Here is a 24,776-nt window from a genome sequence, read left to right as displayed (position 1 = left end):
AACCTCTAATATAGGCATATATAGAACTTTCAATTACATTTTATAGAGCCTACTGCAAATCATTTTGTTCTACTAGGAAGTCACATTCATTTTTGCGTAGTAGTGTCACTTTTATTGATCTTTATTGCTTTAGTCACTGTTGCCATAGCCTCTCTCCTTTGTTCAACAGAATATATCAGAGCAGTCCTTTCATTTGAAAGAAGACATTATATTTTATCAGATATTAAAGTATTAACTGTTGATACTGTTCCTGTAAAACTTTCCTGTTTGGAGACTGACCAGCCATGCACAGATTGGTTGTGAAGCACTATGCATACATTTTCCAGGAAATACTGTTACTACATGGATAATTTCACTATTATTCTGTGCAGCTGAACATTAGGATTAGGTGACAGAAACCAATAATCACTGGCTCAACACTACTTCATAATTTGGAATATATCTTTTTGGGACAGTTTGAGAATCAAGATGGTAGACATTCTTGGTGAGATACTTTTGACTAGGTGCCCTACCCACTGCCTTGATTGTTGGTGTGAACAGAGCATTGCATGCTGTCTTCAACCCACAAATTCTTGGAGAAAGGTTATTTATACTATGTAGTTTCTGTATGCAATGGTGAAGCAGCAATCTCTGGAGAACAGCGGTGCTACCATTGCTGAGTGAGATTTGGCTTTGCATAATTATCTGCGTGTTTCTTTTTGGATTCTACTTGTTCTGCTTGATCTTGCACTGCTTGCCAGATTGAGGTGAAAGCACAGTTAAGACCAGTGCCGTGTGGCACAGTCTCTGTGCTGGCTCTGCAGACTTCCCAGTGAGTCACAAAGCTGTCTGTCAGCATTTTAAAATCTTGTCTTGGCTGTATCACAGCACAAAGAGCTTTTTCTGATGTTCCAAAGGAATATCAAACCATTCAAAGTCAGGGTGTCAGCTTCTGACTTCAATTCATAAACGTAACTCAAAATACACCATCTCAGAAGTGCACTGGGCTGCAGAATATGGTCTGTGCAAACAACAATATGGACCATGTCAGCTGTATGAAAGAGTAACAGGTTCATTTGAGTTGTAAATAGATATTTATCATAGCAAGAATAATATCAAAACTTGCACTGGCTCCCTACGCTTTTATCTATTCAGTGAAATATGTGCATGGAAATTATAATCCATTTTTAATTTAGTATTCTCTTCATATTCCTGAATGTAGAGTAGCTATAGTGGGCATCATTATCTTTAGACAATATAGTCCATCTAGTCTGGATATTTTGCAAATTACACACATGTACTAAATGTACTTCATCATTACATTACATATGTTTTTCAACAAATACAGAGCCTGCTGAAGCTAAATTGCATCAGAAAACTTTCTTCTATTACACAGGAAGGACTGTATATTTAGGTATCTCATACATTATAAAATAAATGACTCCTCTTGTGGCTCAGTAGATTGGTCTGGCCTTTAAGTTTCATTTACAATGATCCAGAATGCTGGTAATTAACTTGTGGAGTCAGTTCATGAATATACAGTTGGAAATAGCTGCTATTTCGAGGAGGCAGATTTAAAGGGAAGAGAGCACGGAAAAGGGCACATTCATTTTTCTGTCATGTTTTGATAGTCCAGAATATGCAATGAGATTGCTTTTGTATATGGACAAATACATTTAAGAAAGTCTACCATATGGGTACCGAACAGCTGAGAAAGGACAGACATCTGGTGATATACTATTTAAAAAGATTTAAAGTTATTTTTCCCTACCAGTGCTATCTCATAGGGATAATATGAAAAAATAAAAATTGAAGACTTCTGAAGTTTTCTCACTTTCAGCATTACATTTCTGGAGGTTTGCTTCTTTGTATCTGGAAAAAAAAAACCTTCTGAGTGTGCCTGTATCACACATTTTATCATCCCCATTCCCTTCCCACGCCTCTTTCACCTCATAGATCTGTCTCAAACAAGGTACATAATATAGTGTCCATGAACCAAAGAAGTACTTGCACGAGTGCTAAACCGAAGCCAGCAGGATTAAAGTGTGTTCTTTGCCAAGAACCAAGATTTTGTGGAAATAGGACTCACGTGTAGTGTTGCTGATAAGCAGTTAATTCCAGCTACTTTTGCTTATACAAGAAGCATATTTATTTACTATATTTCTTATTCAGCTCCTGTAAAAAAAAGTAATTAAAAACTTGCTTTAAATGGTTGTTCAAGTAACAATGTGAGCAATGGAGACAGTAAAAAAATAAGAGCTCTCATATCATCCACTCTGAAGAGCAGAAGTGCTAATTAGAAATCTTTGCAACATTGAATGAACATTGTGAAAACTATATTAAAAAAAAAAAAAAAAAAAAAAAAAGAAAATTGCCACTGAGTTTGGGCATTTTTTGTGTGGACAGATGTCACTGACAGAGTCCAAGAGTCCAAAATGGTTTTTAAAAATGATAGTGATGACAGTGGAAATATACTTTTATAAATGTCATTAGCAATCATGACTGATAAGCATATGGATCTACCTTTGCTCCAAGGGCCTTTTAACTGAGTAAACAATGGAGTGAAGTACTCGGTCTCCTTACTCACCATGTCTGCTGAATAAGAGGTAGATCTGATGTCAGTGATGGTTCTGGGAGGAAAACAGTGGGATTGTTCTGTGAAAATTTTCAATCTGGACCAAAGTGGTGGGTGTAGAGAAAAGAAAGAGGTTGTTGTGGGAAAATCTCTGTTAAAACAGCTTACTGGGTGTATCTGTGGAAGATGAGCTGCTTCATGAGGGGAAGCTGAAAGAATAATTTACTACTCACAAGTTGAAAATAAAAAATAGTACTGGAGTACACTTCTGTCATGGGCCACTGAACTACAACACTGTGCTGGAACCACTGAGTCACCATAGCCTGGAAAATAAAATATTACCAGGCTGAAAATTACCAACTCAGTGGAACCCTTTGCTTTGTCATACATTAGAATGTCTCTTCCAAGTCATCACCAGCTAATTGCTCACTCAGGGCTCAGGTAAAAGGGGCCTATCATCTAGAAATGCTAATAGAATCACAAGGGTTGGAAAAGACCTTCAAGATCATCCAGTCCAACCTACTGCCAGTAGTTCTTGTTTACCCATGTCCCACAGTACTCTCAAAGTTCCTTCAATGCCTCCAGGGCTGGTGACTCCACCACCCCCTGGGCAGCCTGTTCCAGTGCCTGACCACTCCTTCACAGCCACAGCCTGGGCCAGCTCTGTTTGTTCCTTGGCAGTGCTGCCCAGAGCTGTAATGATCATGGCACCTTTTCCCTTCTCAATAATAGACATTTTTGCAAGCTCTTTCTTTTCTTTTTGTTCCCACCCCCTCCTCCCCCCCCATTTTTTTCCTTTCTTTCCTGTCTCCTTCCTTTTCCTTTTTTAATTTTTCCTCTTTTTCTTCTGCTTTTTCTTTCTCTTTTTCCTTCCCCTTTCATTTTCCCCCCCAGTTTCTTCTCTGGTTTTACAACTGGCATAATTAAAGATTTGATAGTCATGTTCCCAGCCTGAAAAGAATCATAATCTCTACACATATTGTTTCTCTTTTTGACTTGAAGAATGGACTGTACATCTGGTAGCCTGTTTTATTTATTTTTTTCCAGTGCTAACTGTTAGTATAATGTGGGATGTAAGATCTCCCTGCACTCCTTTCCTCATAAAGTCCTAGGGGACTTAAATTCATTCAGTTACACTTGCTGAATTATGAGCATTGTGCATATAAGACACAGATGGACACTTGCACTGTTTGTAGGATTACTGCTGTATCCAACTGCAGTCAGTTACTGTGCAGACACTATCTGGACTGACAGATGAAAAAGCTGAAAAAGATTGTATTGACATTAGTAATGTCATGAGCAGTGAGAGCCTGTCACCTTTCTGTACTTGCGGATGTTCCTAAAAACTGACCAACATGGGAATCATAAAGCCATTTGGCCACGCTGGACACACCCAAGTACCTAATACATTTTCTTCTCTAGACAATTATCCATCATTGTAGCCCTCCTTTGTAGACTCTGATAATTTTACGTCCTTTTTGTACCATGACACCCAAACTGCATCCAGTGCTGGAGATGAGGCCACACAGAGCAGAGCAGAGCAGAGCAGAGCAGACAACCCCTCCCCTCTCCTGGTGGCAGTGCTGGGCCTGGTGCACCCCAGGGTACAGTTGGCCCTTTGGGCTGCCAGGGCACACTGCTGCTTCATATTCAACTTGCTGCATGCCAGAGTGCTCAGATCTCTTTCCAGGGGGCTGCTCTCTGGCCTCTTGTCTTCTAGTTTGTACATACAGCCAGTATAGTCCCATCCCACATGTAGAATCCAGCACTTGTTAAAATTCATGCAGTCAGTGATTGCCCAGCCCTCTAACCAGCTGTCTGAGAGTTGCAATTCTCTGCCATAATTTAATACCAGTTTGAATTACTACTTTTCCATGAATGTTCACAGAACTCAAATATTTGCTCATGCAAATCTAGTAAATCTAGTAGCTGTCTGAACAAACATGAGCACACTATTGAAACTACATGGGAGTGTTATTTTAGAAAATCTGCTGGAAGATTCTAATCCAAGTCTCACTTTACTTTACAAAGCACTCAAACTCCATGAAAACGAAAACCCAACATTTTCACACTCATAGGCTAAATAAATAGATGTTGATAAGTGTTTGCCACTGCACTATTTATCATACATTTAACACGTCTTCTTTATTATATAATTATGTATTATAGATTTGTCTTTCCTGTGCACAAGCACACCCGATGAGTCTTGCAATGCTCTTCTACTATCCCTGCCCTCTTCTCCAGAGCCTTGATGTCCTGACTTTATTTTTTTTCCCTCTTTTCCTAAGAATGCTTCAACTGCCTTTTGATTCTCCTTCCGTTTACAGAAAGGAAGAGAGGGAAGTGCAGAAGTTCAAGACTGCACCTGCCAATTTCCATGAAAATATTTACCCCTTCCATTCTTGTCTTCCCCTGTCATGCCCTCCTTTCTTCTATTCAATCATCTCACGACTCTCCTCTTCTTTTACCATATGGAATCTGGTAAGAAATGAAGGCAGTAACACTGTATGACCAATAAATCAATATGCATTACACGTTTAGCAGGCTTTAAACTTGTAGGCAGCTTTCCATGTTGTACAGATACTGGACCTCCCGGAGCACCATGTGGAAAGGCACCATATTCTGACCCAGTGCACAATGCAAGACTCAAGAGCTATTGTGTGCACTGAATGGATACAGAGTGCAGGTTTTGGGTGATAAATGTGACAGGATATTTTATGTACTGCAGACTGACAACATTGCAGTAATGAGGAATGGCACATTTTGAACACCCCCTGGGCTTGCTCCCTTCCAGTGATAGTCTCAACAAGTGACATAACCAATTTTCTTTTCAGTAGATAGAAAACCTGGCTGCTGTGAGTCACGAATTTCTGGCAGTCAGACAGTAACTACTCCCAACACTAGTGTTAGTATCAGTGTCTATGGGAAGAGTTCCTTTCTGTGGTTGGTGTGTGCAGAAAGTGAATACAGAAAGGAGAATGAAGGTGGTGATTTGCGTGTTTGTGTATGTATGTGTGCCTGGGGGTTTGCACACAAACGTGTGTGCCTGCACACAACTGTATGCACAGGGATCACTTTGGTCACTAGAAAATTCTCATATCTGTAACCAAGAATGCATGGATTACTGGATGTAAACAGCAAGGGAAAATTTTGCTTTTCCTGTTTTCTGAAGTGGTGATTTAGTTACTGAGGTGTTCTCTGTTTGGAAATTATTTTCTCAAGCATTATAATAAATGCTCGAGTGTACTTGTTATACTTCTCTGCTATTATATTTGTAGACTGTAGTACCAGGATGTAAAGTAAAGTAAAGATGAAAACTCATGTGTTAGCAGTTCTCCATTATTCATTAAGTTCTTTATTTATGCAGTGCTTTCAATAGCCCTACTACCATTTACAGCATGAGTCCCAGTGACTGTTACATGCAATTGGCTCACACTTCTGTTTTGAATTGCTCTCGATAAGTCTTTGAAGAAAATTAGTCACTTTTATTACGAAGGTATTTAAACTTGCTTGCTACAGTTTTCAGATCCGAATGGAAAGCAGACAAGATTAACAGTTGTATCTGAAAATAAAGACATTGCTAAAATATAGTTTCTTCTTCTTAGCTTCTGATACACTTATGGAAGAGTAACTGCTTTAGGTAAATATCACAGACTATTTTAATAAAGATATGAAACATCCAGACATGCCATGTGTATTTATAGTTATGCATGCTATGAAATGTATTTCTCAAGAGCTCATAAAAAAGTGAGGGAAGTAACTGTGAAATCGGGGTGACAGTCAGCCGTGGCTTTTTATCATTTCTAGTTTTATTAACAGGCCAGCTAATAACAGAAATGTTTTAACAAAAACACTGACGCATACAGTCCATATTACTACATGTGTGGGTATAAGTGCATATAGATGCCAAACTACATATGTTTATGTATTTGTATATGCGTGTCTGCGTACCAAGGGAGAATCATACAGAAGCACAAATGTTTGCATCGTATGAATGGGTCTGCAGTGCTCATTCACACTCAAGTGTTTTGTCTGCTCTGTCAATGGTAATGTGGTATAAAGCTTCTGAGTCTTGATTCAGATACCGTGTTTATTTTTAGTTTACACAAAAGCCACTTTAAAAACAAACAAACAAATAAACAAAACACCTTTCAGAAATAATCCTATAAACTTTTTAGAATCTGAGTAATTATAATCACGTTTTTGAGAATGACCCTGAGAAACTTTTTTATCTTGAAGTCCGGTGAAGGATTGAATGATAAATATAATGCACCTTGGAGACAGAAGAGCTGTGAACTTTTCAAATGCTATGGCAGCAAAGTGATTTATCAGAAACACTAAAGGCCTCGACCATGTCATCCAACTTGAAGCAATTTCTCTCTTGGTGAACTTTTCTAAAAATCACACTAAGTCTGTGCTAAATTAATCCTTGGGATTTCAAGAACATAACACTGAGTTGAATTTATCTCAGTATATCTAAACCAGTGATTTACCCTACACATGCAGTCTAAAGGCTCTTACTAAATAAAGCTCAGAATATTTCAGTAGTGTTTCTGATTACACAAGGATATACACCTTATGTAAGGGAAAATCTGCAGAGAACAAAGCTCTTGATAGGTGGAAAGATGTTTTCCACTGTTCTTTATCTTATCTTATGAAAAATATTAAAAATCAGTTCAGCAGAGCTGTTTATTTAGGTTTGGACCAAACCTTCAGGTGTGTTTGATTCTGTGTGGGAGAAGATCTCGTGCCCTGGAATGCCTACCTGACCTACAAGGCAGTGGAGGCAGGGACCTGTTCTTGATAATTATTACTATTTTATTGTGTTCTTCCCTACATATCTGAGGCTAGGATGCAGGCCTGAGACAAAATCCTGGATCAAAAGGACATGATGCTTGGTCTGATTCAGAATGACTCATTTCTTGTTCTCATAGCCTGTTTGAACTCACCTCAGCCCAAATACATCACATCAGAGTGTGCTGCAGTTAATTAGTCCATTTTAACTCAATCCTGGGAAAGCTAAGCTTTCTGAAGATAGTATAAATGACTTCTAGAAAAGGACTTAGGAGACCTCCATTTCTTATTACTTTCTCACACCTCAGTAGCCATCCTCAAAATTAGACACACGATCATGTTACAGGGGCCATGTCCTTTTGAAAAGATATTTGGCTGTATTTGGGAAAGATTTCTAGCACTGATGTCTCTTTGGTCTTGTTCAAAAGACTTATCAGTCAAAGGGTCCAGTTTAATGTGTATGCCCATCACTGCTGAAACTCTTCTGAAATGTACCCGTACTTTCTTATTCTGGATTGGTAGACGGATAATTATACTTCTGAAAACATTTTTCCAGATGTTAGTTACTATGACTGATAGATTTTATTTGTTTACAATTACTTTCAGGACTTCATGACTCTGGGCATAGAAAAGACCTTTCATGTTTTTGCTTTTCTGCACTGAAGCTAGATAGGATAAAAAACTGCAATGAACTCACTGAAGCTGTTTGTGGATTAATGTACCCACTGTGTAGAGGAGCACAAATCTGATCATAATATTAATAAAAATAGGAATGCAAGTAAATTGCATTTTTTAAAGATTATTAAAAATTATTATTAAAATAAGATAAATATTTTGCTCCCTGGTCTGCTTTTGTAAACTATACGAAATCATGTAAATTGTGCATTAATCATAAACACATATTAAGGCCTGACACTTGGCTTTTGATTAAATGCAAAGATAGTTTGGAGTAGGGATTGCTATTCACATGCTTACACAAGTAGAAACAAAACACTCCTTACCATCAGGTATAGCAATGGCTAAAAGTGCTGGTCAGTCTTGAAGTCTGTCAACAGCAGATATATGTACAGAACCACATGAACAACTGTTCTTGCAAAGTAAGTTATTGAAGATGTCATGTGCAAGGTAGGCATTTCTGTTGAAGTGCCCACTAGGTATGCATTGATTTGTTCGCTCAAGACTGTAATTCTTATCATATGTCTACCAACTGAAAAAATTGATTATTCAAGGAAAAAAAAAAACAACACCAAAACCTTCTACCTTTTCCCAATAGAATCACACCTTTAGAGGATGCTGTGCTCTCCCCTTTCTGCTTATATATTTCTGGAAACTTCTTGTAATTACAGGATATTGTACAGACCTTCTTTAAAATGAACTTTGTCATGCTAACAAAAACGGAAAGAAGAATAAGTGCTGCTGGAGATTAGTGATTAGTTTGAGGACTAAGTCTACCTCTGTGCTGTATGTTACTGCTGTTATGCCTTAGTACTGTTCAGGCTTATGGAGATGGCATGAGGACTGCAACCTCTGTGTGACAGAATTCAGATGGCAGCCTTGTCAAGACTGTAGTTAAAAAGTTTTCCTTTTCTTCAAGTATTTGGCTGTCACAAAGCACGGAGGAAGACTGAGGAAAAGGAAGAAACTCTTTGTTCTGTTCTGCAAGTCTGAGGACTGTGAAATCTCAAATGTTAGGCATTCTAGTAGCTAGTGAACCAAGTCTTGTTTTATCCCGTGAAGAGAATGCAGGCATGTGTAAAATATTTAATGTTTGGACCCTGAGATGTGAAGGGGTTACTGCATCTCACCATGCGTCTCTGTCAAAAAGGGTACCACCTCCTTGCACACTTTTCTAGTGGACTTATGCAAACAGTATCCCAAGAATTGGCTTAAATTCACCTACAAAACAGACTGAGCTCACAAAAGCCATAACTCCCATGTTTGGGATATTTGTGATCCTAAAAGAGAGAATTTTTTCAAATGTGTTTCCTTAGAAGAAATGACTGTGAACTCAAAATTGCTCAAAACAAAAACCTCACTGATATTAATGTGAAACTACAGCAGTTAAACTGTATTTACATTTCAATCCAAAAAGGAGCCCACAAAGGATTATCAAAGCATTATGCCATGTAGGTGGAAATATTCTATGCATACAAAAGGTCTATGGTGTTTTGCTTGCTATTACAGTGAAAACAGGTAGTTACATAATGATTTCTTACATAAACATGTTTCTTTCTTATCATTTGCAGTTGTTTTGCTTGTTTTCTTTCACTGCTGTGCATCAGTTGATAAGTACATTTGGGCAACTGGTCATTTCAACCAGAGCGTAAATTCTGTCCTATGAATGAAGCATTCAGTACCTGATAAATCCTTTCTGAAGCGGTTAAAAAACTGAAAAGCTACAGTTTCCTAACAGATAAATGTATTGTATAAACCCTGGACTTTAAAAAAACAAATCAAAACAACAACAACAAAAAAACAACACAACAACAACCCACAATATGAATAATTCTAACATTAATTTGTTGAAGTCTCTAGCCACATATGTATGGGAGCCCCATCCTGTAGCAGATACCTGTAATCCACTGTTTGATATGGATATGATATGACAAAATGATATGGCATAGCCATCAAAAGGCAATGTTCTAAGAACAATACAATCATGTTGTGTTGTGTATCAAAGGCATTGAACCAATGGCTTCGAGTGCCTTGGCACTAGTCTGTAAGGGGAAACGTGTTTCTTCTTCACTTTTAGTGAAAGAAAGATATCTCTGAGAGAAAGGATGGTGAAATAATATTCCCTTCCTTGAAAGATATTGGTAAGAGAAAAGCAAAGCTACAAATTGTTTTCACCAAACCGACAGCTGTGGTATCTGCACAACATAAATTATTCTTTAAAAATGCTACTACCACACATGCTTCTTTTCCCTCTAGCTTCACGGCAAGTTTATGGAGCTGCAACACAACAGAGAGACCCTTAAAGCAGTCAGAGGAACATCACAGCAAAATGTGAGAAGGAAATATTCATGTAAGATTTTCAGTAGAAGGCAAGGCAAGGGGACTGTACTCAGCAGATCTGCAGGTTTGACACCGACACAGGTTAGGTACACACTGCAGCACTTGATGTAGGACAGCAACTGCACCAGATGCCAGACCTACACCAATGTTCTGCCTTTGGGAAGGTTTGCTGATGTTTGATTTCTTCTCCTATCTCTGGAGAGAAGGATGTGAATCAGAATATCCTCTTAAGGTGGGATATTTTTGCTCTTTTTAAGAAATCTAATGAGGCAGATTTTCCCATTTAATTCTTTCTCGCATCAATAATTGAATTCAATATTGTTGTTGTTTGTGTGTATGTCATTTCCACATAATTATCCAACTTTCTGTGCCTGATAGTATGGATCCCTTTGTACTGTGTATGGTTAGTTATATCTTTGCTTTTGTCCTATGTAGTATCTATTATTGTTTGAGCATTTAAATTTGCTTATAATTGTTTGCCTTAATTTTCACTGTATGTTAGTAACTATGGAGTACATTTCCTTCAATTTTTTTTCAATATAAATGCAAGAGATCATACCCATTTGCTTAATGCAGTTGTATAATAATTGCATGATACTATATAGCTAAGTGGTTGCTGGAGCAGTTAATAGAAAATAAGTTTATTTGATTCACTGCCATATTTCCTTTCCCCCCTCTCTTCCCCTTAAAGACATTCTGAAAGTCCTAATCCTGTGAAGGTCATGACAACTACATTTTCTCCTTAAGACATGAACAACAAAATATGACAAGTCAATTTATTCATATATAATGGCATTTTTATACAATTTTATAAAACGACTGTGAAAGACATGACAAATAGCAAGGCAAAATCTTGCAGAACTGACAACAATAGTTTTAATGTAGGTAGAAATTAACAAGGTGCATTGAATGATTAGAAGGAAGTGGAAGTTAAAATATAAAAGGGGTAAGCACAAAATCACCAAAAACACCCCCAAGATCATCCAGTCCAGCTGTGCATGTATCATCAATATTCCCCTCTAAACCATGTCCCTCAGTACATCTAAATGTTTCTTGAATGCCTCCAGGAATGGTGACTCCACCACCTCCCTGGGCAGCCTGTTCCAGCACCTGACCTCTCTCTCAACAAAGCAGTATTTCCTAACATTCAAACTGAATTCCTGGTGCAACTTGAGGCCATTCCTTGTAGTCCTATTACTAGGGACGTGGCCAAAGAGGCTGACTCCCACCTCAACTCAACCTCCCTTCATATAGTTGTAGACAGAGACAAGGTCACCCCGAAGGGTCCTCTTCTGCAGATTGAACAATCCCAGCTCCCTCTGCCAAATCTCATAAGGCCCATGCTCCAGCTCTTTCACCAGCTTCGTTGCAAGTCTCTGAACAGGTTCCAGGGCCCAAAACTGAATACAATACTCGAGGTGCAGCCCCACCAGAGCTGAGTTCTGAGGGACGATCACTACCTTGCTCCTGCTGGCAGCACTATTATCTGATATAAGCCAGGATGCTCTTGGCTTTCTTGGCCATATGGGCATACTGCTGGCACATATGATCAGAGAGGTGAGGGAGCGATTGAAAACAGGAAGTGTCAAAGGGGAATACAGACAATATATGTAGAAGAAGAGAGTAGTTCTGCGTATAAAATGAGAAGCCAAGAAAAGAACACAACAAGTGAAGTAGTAGTACATGTCTATCAATTGCCAGGCTATGAAGGAGAAACTTTGTAAATAAGAAGGGAAACTTGCATTTGTTGCCATAAAGACTGGAAGACCCCAGTGATGCAACGTTCTTCTCTGAAGGAGGATCTGGCTTCAATGTTATAAACACCTTAAAATTAGGGATTAATGTCCTGAGTGGATTAGGACAGAAAATACTGAAGAATCAGTTTAACCCTGTGATATCAAAGAATCATCATTCTTAAAGCAAAATGCATTCAAGCATTTTGGGACAGAAGAAGAGGGGCGACAGAAGAAGGGCACAATCACAGCTGTAATCTGTTACGAGGAAATCTGAGAAAATCTTGGCTGGATTAGGAAAACAAATGAATACTGTTTCTCCTCTAGGTTCTCTGTATGTCCATTTCTCCTGTATTCTACCTGTGCTGACAGGTGCAGCCTGCACCATACTGTGTGTTTCTGCCTTATGGAAGGCTGCTCTGGTCAAGGGCTGTCAGAGATCAAATACTGACATTTCTCTTATCCTTTGCCCTTGGCTCCATGAAGGCACCAGGCCAACTTTCTTGTCCTCTCTTTAACCCCTGTGCTCCTCTTCTTTAAGAAGAGACAGAAAGAGATGAACCAAGACTGTCTATCTACCTCTGTGCATGGTTTTCAGTCACCTCTCCATGGACTTTGCTGACTAAAGCTTGTGGCTGAACTGGTTGCTGTGATCGCATCACAGAGAACATGGAAGTTTCTGTCAGAGGCGGTCAGATGAGAAGGGGCCACTGCATGCATTATCACACTACTGTAATAGAGTGGCAAAAAATATATTGGAAATGGGCAGGGACATAGCAAGAAAAATTTTGAATCTTGTGAAGGTCATAAAGAGAAAAAGAATTGTTGCAACTCAGCAGAAATGTACGTTAGAAAGGAAGAAGAAACATCTACATTCAAGGCAAGAGCTACAGAATTTAAGAAAAACAAGACTATCAGAACTGGGAGGGCTGTTCAGGCCTTTACTGTTGGTGTATGGTGAAGAGGGAGCTGCAACAAATGCTGATGTCTGACCATGAAGCTGCATGAGGAGGTGAAGATGAAATATTGTTCTGTATGTCACTCATTTTGAAGAAAGATGATTAACATTTGTTTATTTTAGTTATATTATTTTTGTTGTTTTGGCTTTGTTTTACCTAAAATATTGCTGCTGGTGCTTCACACATATGCCTTTGTCTTTTGGTATTTGGACTTTCTTTTCAAAACTTAGTTGAGGTATCTGCAACTGAAAAAAATGAGTTCTTAAATGTACATGCAAGTTTTTGTGCTCACTGTCTGAAATGATTGTAGCTTGCTTTGCAGAAGAGAATAACTGAAGTCCAGATGACTGAATTTACCTAAATAGAACCATATGAATTCACAAAATAGGAAAACAAAAAACAAGAATTCTGTTTCAAAATAATCTCAAAGTACATCAGGACGTATGATCACAGTTCTTATCCATACTCCTTAGTGCCTGTAACGTGCTCTTAAGAGGTGTGCAGTATTTTCCAAATATAACAACATTCCAGAACTAGATTGCAGTCTCTTCAATTATGCTAATACATTCACTGATTTATATGGCATTCTTCACATTAGTAACCACTGAACAATGCATGTCTATTCCCCATGCTCTCATTCTTGCTTGTAGTTTTTTAAGGTTTTGATAGGGTAAAGTGCTTGATATTAAATTCTCACTGACAAATAAGGAGTAAGTTTATTTTATCGACAAAATTGTAATGCGGGCAGATTAATAAAAATATGACTTAGTGGGTTCCATGTCATGTGTGTACAGGACCAGGGAGAATTTATGCAATTCTGTATGGGGGATGCAGTGCACTGAACAAGTTTATGAGTTCTCATCAAGTGGAAATGAACGTGAGTTATGAGCTTCTCTATAAAGCACTGCTATTTGCAGTCATAAAAATGGCCAGCTTTCCTGGCTGTGTTTTTCATATCCTTTGCTACGGAGAGTTGGTTAGATAGATAGGACTGCAGAGCTGGCATTGAATAGAGACCTGAGTAGACAGCCTGGAGGAACTGACAAATACAAATCTCATGAAATTCAGGAATTTTGTGCCCTGCTATACAAGGAAATAATGATCAAATGCAGTAATTCCAGCAGAGAAACACCAAGAAAAAAGAGGCTAGAGCACATGCCCCATGGAAAGAGGAAAAGAAACTGGGTTCATCCAGCATCAAGAATAGAAGGCTTTCAGGGGGGTCTAAACAACAACCAACACCTGCAGAGAGAGCTGAGAAGATGAAGCAGCAAAAGTATGGTGGGAAGATATAATTTCTCCTCGTGAGCACATTCAAGTTGTGGCACAGATCACACAGAGAGGTCATGCAGTCTATCCTTACACATTTTCATTACCCAATGGGCAGAAGCCATGGGCAAAAATTTTGACTTCAGAGCTGAACCTTCTGTGAGAAACTGAATGGGATGGAGATCTGTGCTCCCATACTGCCCAAATTATTTTTTATTTTGTGATTATTGATGGCTCCCATGTGGCCTCTGGCCTGTTAAGAATGAGCATCGAGCAAGGCATGTACCTGTATGCTGGGGAATCCCTGTGAGATACATTAGCAGCAGCAGCTTTTTCTTGCTTGCTTTTTGCCATAAAGAAGGATATAGATCACCTAGTGACTTCATTCCATTGTTTGTCATGTGTGACAGATGAGGTGTGAGAGACATCAATACATCAATTGTTAGTAGTCATGGCCTTGCTATGCTTGTGTTACAGCTGACTACTTGATAGGAAGAAAAACTGATGAGGTGGAAAGCTCTGTGCATTTCCAGTGTGAAAGGAAAGGGGGACGCTATCTCTCAAAAACTTCTTAGTTATGTAAAAATCAAGGAGATTTCAGGGCTACTCAGTTTGAGAAACATATAATACAGAGGAATCAGTAGGGCTAGGGAAAAGATCATAAGCATTCTCAGTCTAAGCCTGTAAAACTTCAACCAGTGACACAAAAGAAATTTGTGTCCTTAGTTCCTTTTAACATGCTTATACTCAGCAGATAGGATCACAGAATCACAGGATCATAGGGGATAGGAACAACCTCTGGAAATCACATAGTTTGACCCCTTGCAAATCCTATGGAGTAGGCTGTACGGGAAATGTGCCTGCAGCCTTCTGTGATGTGAGCAAGCCTGGTATAGAGTTTGCCACCAAACCGTGTTGCATCCAAACAAGAACAGGCAAAAAAAAAAAGTGTGTGTGTAGGTTTCAGAAAGTTGGTACTGTTCATGGAGGATGGGTTATTTTGTGGAGTTGATAAATGTGCAACTTTTATTTTCCCAAATGTATCACCACTGCAAAGAAAAATCTCATAAAGAGAACCATAACCAGGAAGAAGATTACTAATCTTTCTGATACATTTTAATATGTGCTGTTACAATGAAAGCTACTTCAAAGGTTACCTGGGAAATGAGGGCTAGTGCTCAATGTTTCCAACCTTGCATAAAGATTCCAGTCTCACTAGGAGGGGAATCTCTGTACCTGTATCTATGCATTTCACTGAGCAGGTGCTTACACTTCAAAACTTGCTCGCTCTATTTTCAGGCAGAATTAATCTTGTCCTTTTATGCTTTGTAAAAGGAGACCCAAAGACTCCAAGAGCTCAGCATGATTTTCAGAGAGCATGACTGGCCAAATGCTACAGGCACATGTCTGGAGCACCTGAAAATACAGAATATACACAGACGGGCTTTTCATAGTCAGCAGAGTTTTGTCGGCAAAATTCATGCATCCAGCCAGGAGCAAGCAAAGCCAAAGAAGTGACTATGGCAAATCTTAGCTACATTTCTGAAGAGTTCTTTACCAGCTCAGTGCCATTAATGACTGCACTGGGATTGCTTGAAAGATAACACAATTTCTACAGTTGATATGCTTTGCTAGCAAAGTTCCATTCCAACAAACAGATTGTGCTGGTGTCACTGTTATGATCAAAAATCTTGCATGATTCAGTATTCAGAATTGGATAAAAAAACAAAAACAAAAACGTTTTGTACAAATAAAAATGTACTCTCTGGTGTATTTAGGAGAGTAAGGAACAGTATGGCAGCAGACTAGTAGGAAGAGTAAAAGAACTATTAATAACTTCTGATAAATTTTGCCCTCTCAAGTTAAATGTGATTCTTGCTCCAGTGGAGCATATCCTGGAACGAAGGAAGTTAATAAAATACGATATGCCAGAAAGAATGTTATACTGAAATAAGCAGAAAATGATTTAGCAGTAATCCAGCCCCTTAATGATTTTTATTTTAAAAATAGAGTAATCGATTTAAGGAAGATCTCTCTCCTTTTTCTGTTACTATAGTTAATGGCTGAGTTAGATCTGTTTTTTATTCATTCTAAACAGTATGTCTGAAGACCACTACATGAACCAAATTAGATTAAAAAATCTGATTAATTTTGCACCCCATCCTGCTTTCATAATCTTTGTCAAGTGAATGGAGTAATTCTGCCATTTATGTTTCTTATTACGGCATCTGTCATTAGAATGAGGTGTCAGGAAGCACATGGACTGCCTCAGATTTTGTGAATTAAAGTGGTGTGTCATATTGTTGTGACCTTTTTAATATTCTGCATTTTCTCTAGTCTTTGGTGTTTTCCCCTTTCTCTGTATATCTTCCCCATTCTGTGACAGGCAATGTGAAATGACAAAGTGTGAAGATGCACAGAGAATGAAACAGATTGCATCACAAAAGTGCTTCAAAGGTGAATGTCCCCGTAATGCCATATCACAAGATGTAGACCTCAGAATGACACAAGGTTACAGATATGACAGTGTGCTGTAACTAGGGAGTAGGAGTCATTACCATGGGATGTGAAGGATATGTAGAAGTTTAAGGCATTCCTACACAAGTCATGCCTATAATACAATTGTACAAATGAATGCTGACAAACATTAGATAGGTTAAAAAATTGCTTTTTTGAGATTTGAATTAGTATCTGACTGCAAGACATTGGGATGAAACCTTTGGGAAGGAAATTTATTTCATACAGGTTCAGCAGAAGGCTCTTCTACATTGAAATATCTCATGCTTGCCAGTCTTGGGGGCAATATTAAAGGTACAAACTGCAGTTTGAACTCACATTTAATGGCTAGCAAAAACAGAGAGTCTATCACTGTATCTGAGTCAAGCTGCATAAAATCACAGTCCACACATGACTCTGATAAGAGAAAAAAGACACTAACAAACCAGCACCATCAATTATATGATTGCTAACATACAACCAGAAAACTGACAGTTTGGCTGCTGGCTACTGGTCTCATTCATCCTTTCCTTCACAGATGAATGACAGTGGAATAATGGTTGCAGAGATCACGAGTATACTTGATAAAATTTAAAGCTTCCTGACAAAAGAAAGGGATCTGCAGCAAGATGCACTAGCAAATCCTGAGCACCTCCAAGCATAGACTCAGAATGGACTTCTCCTGCAGTACATATAGATAACAAGAGACACAGACCTCATAATTAAGAGAAAATGCAATTAACAGCAAAACTACCGAATAAATTTTATCCCTGTGACAGGCTACTCCCTCTATTATGACAGCATAACGCTGCAAATGACAGGATCTTGGCTGATTGTGGGTACAAGGGCAGGACTGGCAGACAAGAAGGGAGGAGTGGATTGGACTCTCTTTGTCAATGAAGGCAGGAGCAGGGAAGTCTGCTGAGTCCACTGATGTCACCTCTCCCTTCCTTGCAGATAAATAGCTTGCAATTCTGTTCACATCAAGGATTTTACACATCAGTACTAATTCACCTTCCCACTCTGCTTCTAATCTCTTCTAATATTCCAGCATCCTGCTTCATACTAAATGCACTGAAAGTAAACCAAATAACTACCCATATTTTTATTTAAAATAAATGCATTTAATTTTAGAAGAACGAGAATTTAAAATTAAATGCAAAAATGACAGAATTAAGTTTCAGAATGATAATAATATAATATAATAATATAATCTTGACTATTTGTGTTAATAATCAAGTTATATTCTACCTCTATGACCTTCCTCAGATAGGAAATTTATAGGCTACATAACTACAGAAGCAGGAAGCTGGGAAGCAGTTTCTGAAATCACTGCAGGATGTATGACTATATCCCAGAGTAACACTTTGCTCAAGTACCTGCGTTTTTTTCTCAGTCTTTCCAGCACTGCATATGTGGATATTTAGCAAAAATCAAATCTTTTTGTACCTCTGTATGAGGAAAACGTTTTGCCAAGACTTTTGCTGCAGTGAACTAACTCATAAGTCATAGAGAATAATCTTTTTTCCCCCCTATCTTGAGTAGTTTTTCAAAACAACAGCATAGGTTGGAAACTGAAGAAGTCTAGACTTATAGTTTTTTGCTTCTCAGTGTTGAATGCATAAAAAGACTATTGGATATGCTGGCCACACTCCAGCTGTGAGGGCACACTGCTAACTCCTGCTCAATTTGCTCACCAGCTCCTTTCGTAGAGCTGCTTTCTAGCCAGCCCTGAGAGCTTTTGCACTGTGTTATTCCAATCTAACTGCAAAACCCCACAGACTACAGTCTGGCTAGTAAAATTCTATGGGAAACAGCACAGAAAGCCAGGATAAATGACATCCAGGGCTCTCCACCCTTACACAGCACTGGCAGTTTCATCATGAGAGGCAGTCAAACTGGAAAGGCACAGATTCCCATTTAGAGATCAGCACTACCATAGTTTTCCCTTCAGAAGGGAAGCAGGTATTTGGTTGTTGCTCCTTCAATTCTCACATTTTTAGAATATGCCATTTTCCAGTAGCTTTTCTTAGAATGATTTTAAATGCCCCCTTGGAATTCCTATTTCTATGAGATACAAATAGGTGAACGTAATTTTAAGAAAAGGAAATAAGAAAATACAAACTTCATAGAAGTGAATAAACTGCTGAACATTTTCTAGAATAGTTAAAGTGTGAAGGAATGTTTATGAAGTCGTAGATTATTTAATTAAATAATTATAAGGCATAACTTTCAGAAAAGAAAGGAACTAACATAAAAGTTCTTTCTTCAGATCAGCATTTTAACGCTTACATGATTTAATAAGAACAAACAAATAGTCGGGAAAATTACTGAGGTATGTGATTTGAATACAAATTTTTTTGCCTGTGGTTATCAATCAACTTACAATAAATGATTTCAAGTAAACATCTTCACTAGTCTTTTTAGCTGAAGATAATTTCCCTGTAATTTTATTTACCACCTCTTCTTATGTTTGTTTGTATCCTTTCATTTCTCCATCTGCAGCTTCTCATTGTAATGCTGTCCAGAGTAATTACCATGTCCTTGTGAGCTAATGCAGTTAATTTATACTTAAGACGTACAAGTGGCTCATTTTTCCCCTTCAGCATGCATTACTGCAGCATTTATCATCACTGAATTCCCACCATTATTTCTAGTCCACTTCACCAGTCCCTGTAAAGTTCCTTTTGGCCTTTTCTGCCACAGCTAAATAAATTGGTTACCTCACTGTTTATATACCAAACAAAACCAGAAATACACATACATCTGTTTTTATCTTCGTCATAGTTTATCACTTCATGATCATTTTCCTTCCTAGCTTTTGTTTGAGACAGTAATTAATCTTTTATCTCCTACCTTTGTTTTTTTTAATATCTGTTTGTGAAAGATCTCCTGAATTTACTTTTAAAAGTCCAGTTCATTACCAGTCTTTTTTTTTTAATACATTTTTAATACATTTATTGGTTTCAGAAGATTGCTGAAAAATCCCTGCCAGTAATTAATTTATTCTTACAACACCATCTTATTGCCTATTTATATATCCTCTTAAACCTTTTTAAAGCCATTTACCTCTTGCCTATGTACTGTGTACCTATGCACAAGCATGATTTTCTGTATCTTGGCCATCTATATGCTTTATTTCTAATGTCACTTCATTATTATTCACGTATCAGAGATTGTAACAACTCACCACTTTCTTCCTCATATCTAATGTAAATCTGCCTTCTTTTAGATTAAAGCCAGATCTTTTATCTCTACACTCCTCCCCAGCTTCTCTGTAGGCCACCTTTGAATACAGGAAGGCAGCTATAATGCCTCCCTAGATCCTTCTGTTTCTGTTTCTACTAGAAACCCAGTTCCTTTGGCCTGTTCTCACAGGAGAGCTCCTCCAGTGCTCTGATCATCTTCATGATCTTCCTCTGGATCCACTCACACAGGTTTACATCCTTCTTACACTGAGGGCCCCAGAGCTGCACACAGTACATCAGGTACCAATCTCAAGAGGGCAGAGCAGAGGAAGAAAATTACTTCCCCCCCCACTACTGGCCAGTCCTCTCTTGTTGCAGTCCAGGATACGACTGGCTTTCTGGGGTGCAAGTACACATACTGCTGGTTTATGTTGAGTTTTTTGTCACCAACATCCCTGAGTCTTTCTTCACAGAGCTGCCCTCAAACCAATCTCTGCTCAGCCTCTGTGCTTAGGATTGCCCCAGTAGGACATTGCACTTGTCTCTGTTGTGTTTCATGATGTTCATGCAGACAGAATTTTCAAGTCTGACAAGTCCCTCTGGACAGCATCCACTGCCTGCTATGTGCTGTCAACACAAAACATCTTAGTATCACCCAAAAGGACCGAGCTTTATTGTTTGTGTATTCTCAGCTGTAGTGGGCCTGGTCAACCCACCGCAGCTGGACAGAATCACTAAGGTTGAAAAAGACCTTCAAGATCATCCAGTCCAGCTGCGCATGTATCATCAATATTGCCCTCTAAACCACATCTCTCGCTACAACACCTACATGTTCTTTAAACACCTCCATGAACGGTAACTCCACCACCACTTTGGGCAGCCCATTCCAGCATCTGACCAGTCTCTCCAGCATGTAGTATTTCCTAACATCCAAACTGAATCTCCCATGTAGCAACTTGAGGCCATTCCCTCTAGTCTCTTTTTCTCATGGAGCCTCAGGAAAATTTGCCTGTTCGTCCATGCTGGTCATCTTCCCCACCGGCTGTTCTTACAGCGCAGGCGATAGCCTGCTCCTGCACCTTTAAGACTTCCTCCTAAAGTAGCAACCAGCCTTCCTGGACTCCTTTACCCTTCAAGTCTGAATCTCAAATACCTCTCCTGAAGAGTTCAGTTCTGCCATCTGAATGTCCAAGGCAGCAGTTTTGCTGCCTGCCCTCCTATCTTCACCAAGAATCAAGAACTCTAACATTTTGTGGTCACAAGACAGCTCCCGACCTTCACATCTCCCACCAGTCCTTCTCTATTTGTGAACAAGTCTAGTGTGGTGCCTCCTCTGGTATGCTCCCTTACAAGCTGCATCTAGACTGTTTCTTCTGTGCTGCATTTTATTTCCTACATATATCAGGGAATTGAAGTCCTCCATGGGAACAAGGGCTGGAGATTGTACAACTTCTGCCAGTTGTTTGCAGTACACCTAATCTGTCTCTTCATTCTGCTTCTGTGGTCTATAACAGACCCCCACAAGATTCCCACCTTACTGACCCTCCCCCTTTTCCTTACCTGTAAAGACTCAAGCCTTAACATTCCCAGAAACAATGTCAAAACACTCTAACATAGAGAGCCATGCCACTGTCCCTCCTCCCTTGCCTGTCCTTTCTGAAGAGCTTATAGCCTTCCACTGCATCACTCCAATCATGAGATTGATCCCACCACGTTTCAGTAATGCCAACTCAGTCATGGTTTGCCCGCCACACAATGACTTCCATTTCCTTCTGTTTGCTGCCCTTGCTGCGTGTATTAGTGTAGATGCATTTCAGCTGAACCCCTTGCCTCACCCCCAATCCCATCATCATTCCCCTAGGCTCATCTCTACCAGGCATGGTTTTATCTCCTTCCCCATTCAGATGCCATTTAAAGCCCCCAAGATAGAAGAAAATATGACCTGCATGCCCTCTCCATCCAGTAACTGTCCCAGCCCCCTGAAGACCTCTTTCATAACCCTCATGCTGCTCTCAGTGACTTCACGGCTGCAGGACTGAACTATCAATAAGGGATAATAATCAGAGTAGTGAATCAGACTAGGAAGTTCCCTAGAAATATCCCTGATGCTGGCCCCAAGGAGGTAGCACTCTTCCCTACAGACAGGATCAGGCCAACACATTGTGCCCGCCGCTGCTCTTAGCAGGGAGTTGACTACGACAGTCACCCTTCTGTCCTCCTTGGTGGAGGCGGCCTTTGAGGTATGGAGTCGACCACCTCATGCTAGACAACCTCACAGCTGGACCTCCCACCACATCCTCACTCACCTCTCCTTCAATTTCTAGAGCCTCAAATCTATTACAGAGGGACACCTTGGGAACCGAGGTAGGTTAGGATGAGAGTTGCCTGTGATGCTGAGCTGGAACCTGTTTCCACTCCTCCTCTTAAATCGCCTCCCTCTGCTTGAGGATGGCAGGGCAGGGCAGGGCAGGGGGTCCACCACTGTTTAGGGGGTATCACTCCGGTGTTTTTCCCACAAATTTAACAGTTAGTCCACTAATCTACCTTCTGCTCACACTCTCCGACGCTCCTCAATCTCCGTGCCGGCAGGACTCCTACAGGGGCTGATCGTTCTGTTGCCTCCGCCCCCGTGACGGCAGAATGCCGCTGCCATGTGAAGCACAATGGGGCGGGGGGCAGCAGCCGAGGCAGGTCTTGTCTTCATCGCGGAATGCATCTGCTCCAGAGCCGAGTACCGTGCCAAAAAAAGCCCGGCACTGGCTGTTCTTCTGGCTCTGAATGATGCTGTTTCTTACTTTATTACTTAACTAAACACATTATTCAAAATGAACGCAGATCCTAGCTTTAAACCAGATTTCTGCCGTCAGATATTTATGTGCTTGTGTGTACAACTATGTGTGCAAAAAGAGTTTTTCAACTTCACGAACATGCGAGGGATGCTTAAGTTTATTTACACTTCATGCATCTCTTCATTTAGCTAGAACTAGCTGCCTGTAAAAAAATTAATACAGCTTGGTTGTAGCCAGATGGACTTCATTACAATAACTACAGCTTTACCTGTATTTACTCCTGTTTGAGTTCTTCTGGTTGTGATTCCCCACAAATAAACATTCACAGTGATGTGCTGAACATGAATCCGGGTTTTCTACGTGGCCCAGTGTTCATCAGTACATAAAAATGAATTTCTTCCTCCTTACATTCTAACCTACCCATCAGCCATATCCAGCTGTGAATGATGGTAGCAATTAGCATTTGCCCATATGAAAGTATCACGCAGCATACTACATCATCTTATGCTGAGATAGTTAATCCTTTAAGTGAAAAATCCATTAATCTGTCCAGATTTGTTCCTGAAAATATCATCAGGAGAGTGTATTCGTTCATACTGAAATATTCCGCCCAGTTTACTCAGAGATGGGTACAAATGCTAGTGATTCTATAGAAGGATTTGATCCTTGCTAGCTTTTTTCAGAGCACACATCAGTGAGACAGACCAAATCAGGAGTCACTTCAGTTGGACTTACCTGTGCCTTTGTAGAACAGTGTCTGAGGAAGGAAGTTAACTGTACTCCTAACCAGCACCATTAAACAGAGGAGAATAGAAACTCTGCAAGGGGACTCAAAAGTCCCTGATCCTCACTAGGGAGCTTTTAAAATAGTCCAGCACTCTTCACTCTGTGTATCTGCTGAGAATGATTTCCCTGTTTCTCATTATGTATGAATGCCACTGCACTGTGCAGCTCCAGTGCACTGTTGATTAATAAGGTCAGAATTAAAAATGGAGTGCTTTCCTTTCCTTAGTATCTACTGCAGCATTCCCTCAGCAAGATATCTATATACATATTTTTTTAAGATTTCCTGTGATCTGAAAAATAAAACTTACTGAAACAGGATTTTTGTTTCTTACCCTACAAGATCCTGAGCACAGGGTGGTATTTGTATTTTTATTTTTTGATGAATATTATATACTAGGTTTTTATTAGTTTACATGTATTAAAAAACACGAAACATAACAAAAACAGCATTGACTCTCCAGAGAGACACTTAATTCAAAAAGATTAGCCCTGTATGTTCAGAAATCATTGCTTGTAGGAAGAATCTTGGCTTTATACACATGTTGAAACAGCAACACAATGTTTTTCAAGTCTCACCGTATCATGAACTGGGTGATACTGAAGGTATTTTAGATACTGTGAATAAAACTTCAAATTGCAAAACAATGCCAAAAATACATTTGACTGGTTACAAACGATACAGACTCCTTCCCACCATTACATACAAGATTTTGATTTTTTTATTCAACTACATTTTAAAGAGAATATTTATGAGTATATTATGGCATGGTTTTCACTAGTTTTTCAAATTAATGTGCTATTAATTACAAATGCATGCATATATTTCAGATTCTTGTTTTTTGTTTTGTTTTTGGGTTTTTTTTATGTTGTTGTTTTTTTAACTTGAGGCCATGCGATTATTCATTCCATGAGACTGCATATACCAGCTTTTAATGTAGCTGGTTTGGTAACCTTCAGTTGTTTAATCTGTAAGTACCCAAGACTTTCAGCTTGAAAAATTCATGAAAAACAGATTGAAGGCAGTAGTGGTGCCCACCAGGTTGCTACAGAAGCAGAGAGATAAATGAAGTCTGTATCCCTGATCAGGTTTTAAGGAACCTCTTATGAAAGCAGAGTGGGGGAACCACAGACTCAAAGAAAGGGACAAATGGATGTCATCTGGCCTCCTCTTCTGCTTGAAGCAGGATTATGGG

At 39.3% G+C, this 24,776-nt stretch overlaps 1 long non-coding RNA gene across 1 annotated transcript; it reads right to left on the bottom strand.

Moving 5' to 3' along the window:
• Nucleotides 1-2,566: 2,566 nt before the first annotated feature.
• On the bottom strand, nucleotides 2,567-23,310 carry LOC116652551. Its single transcript, XR_004305697.1, has 4 exons — nucleotides 22,553-23,310; nucleotides 4,946-5,032; nucleotides 2,788-2,877; nucleotides 2,567-2,651 (listed from the first exon to the last, which is right to left on the bottom strand). It is a non-coding gene; the product is annotated as an uncharacterized LOC116652551 (long non-coding RNA).
• Nucleotides 23,311-24,776: the final 1,466 nt, after the last annotated feature.

Source organism: Coturnix japonica, chromosome Z (genome assembly GCF_001577835.2).
Source record: "Coturnix japonica isolate 7356 chromosome Z, Coturnix japonica 2.1, whole genome shotgun sequence".
NCBI lineage: Eukaryota > Metazoa > Chordata > Aves > Galliformes > Phasianidae > Coturnix > Coturnix japonica.
This window is presented reverse-complemented; position numbering and strand designations above follow the sequence as displayed.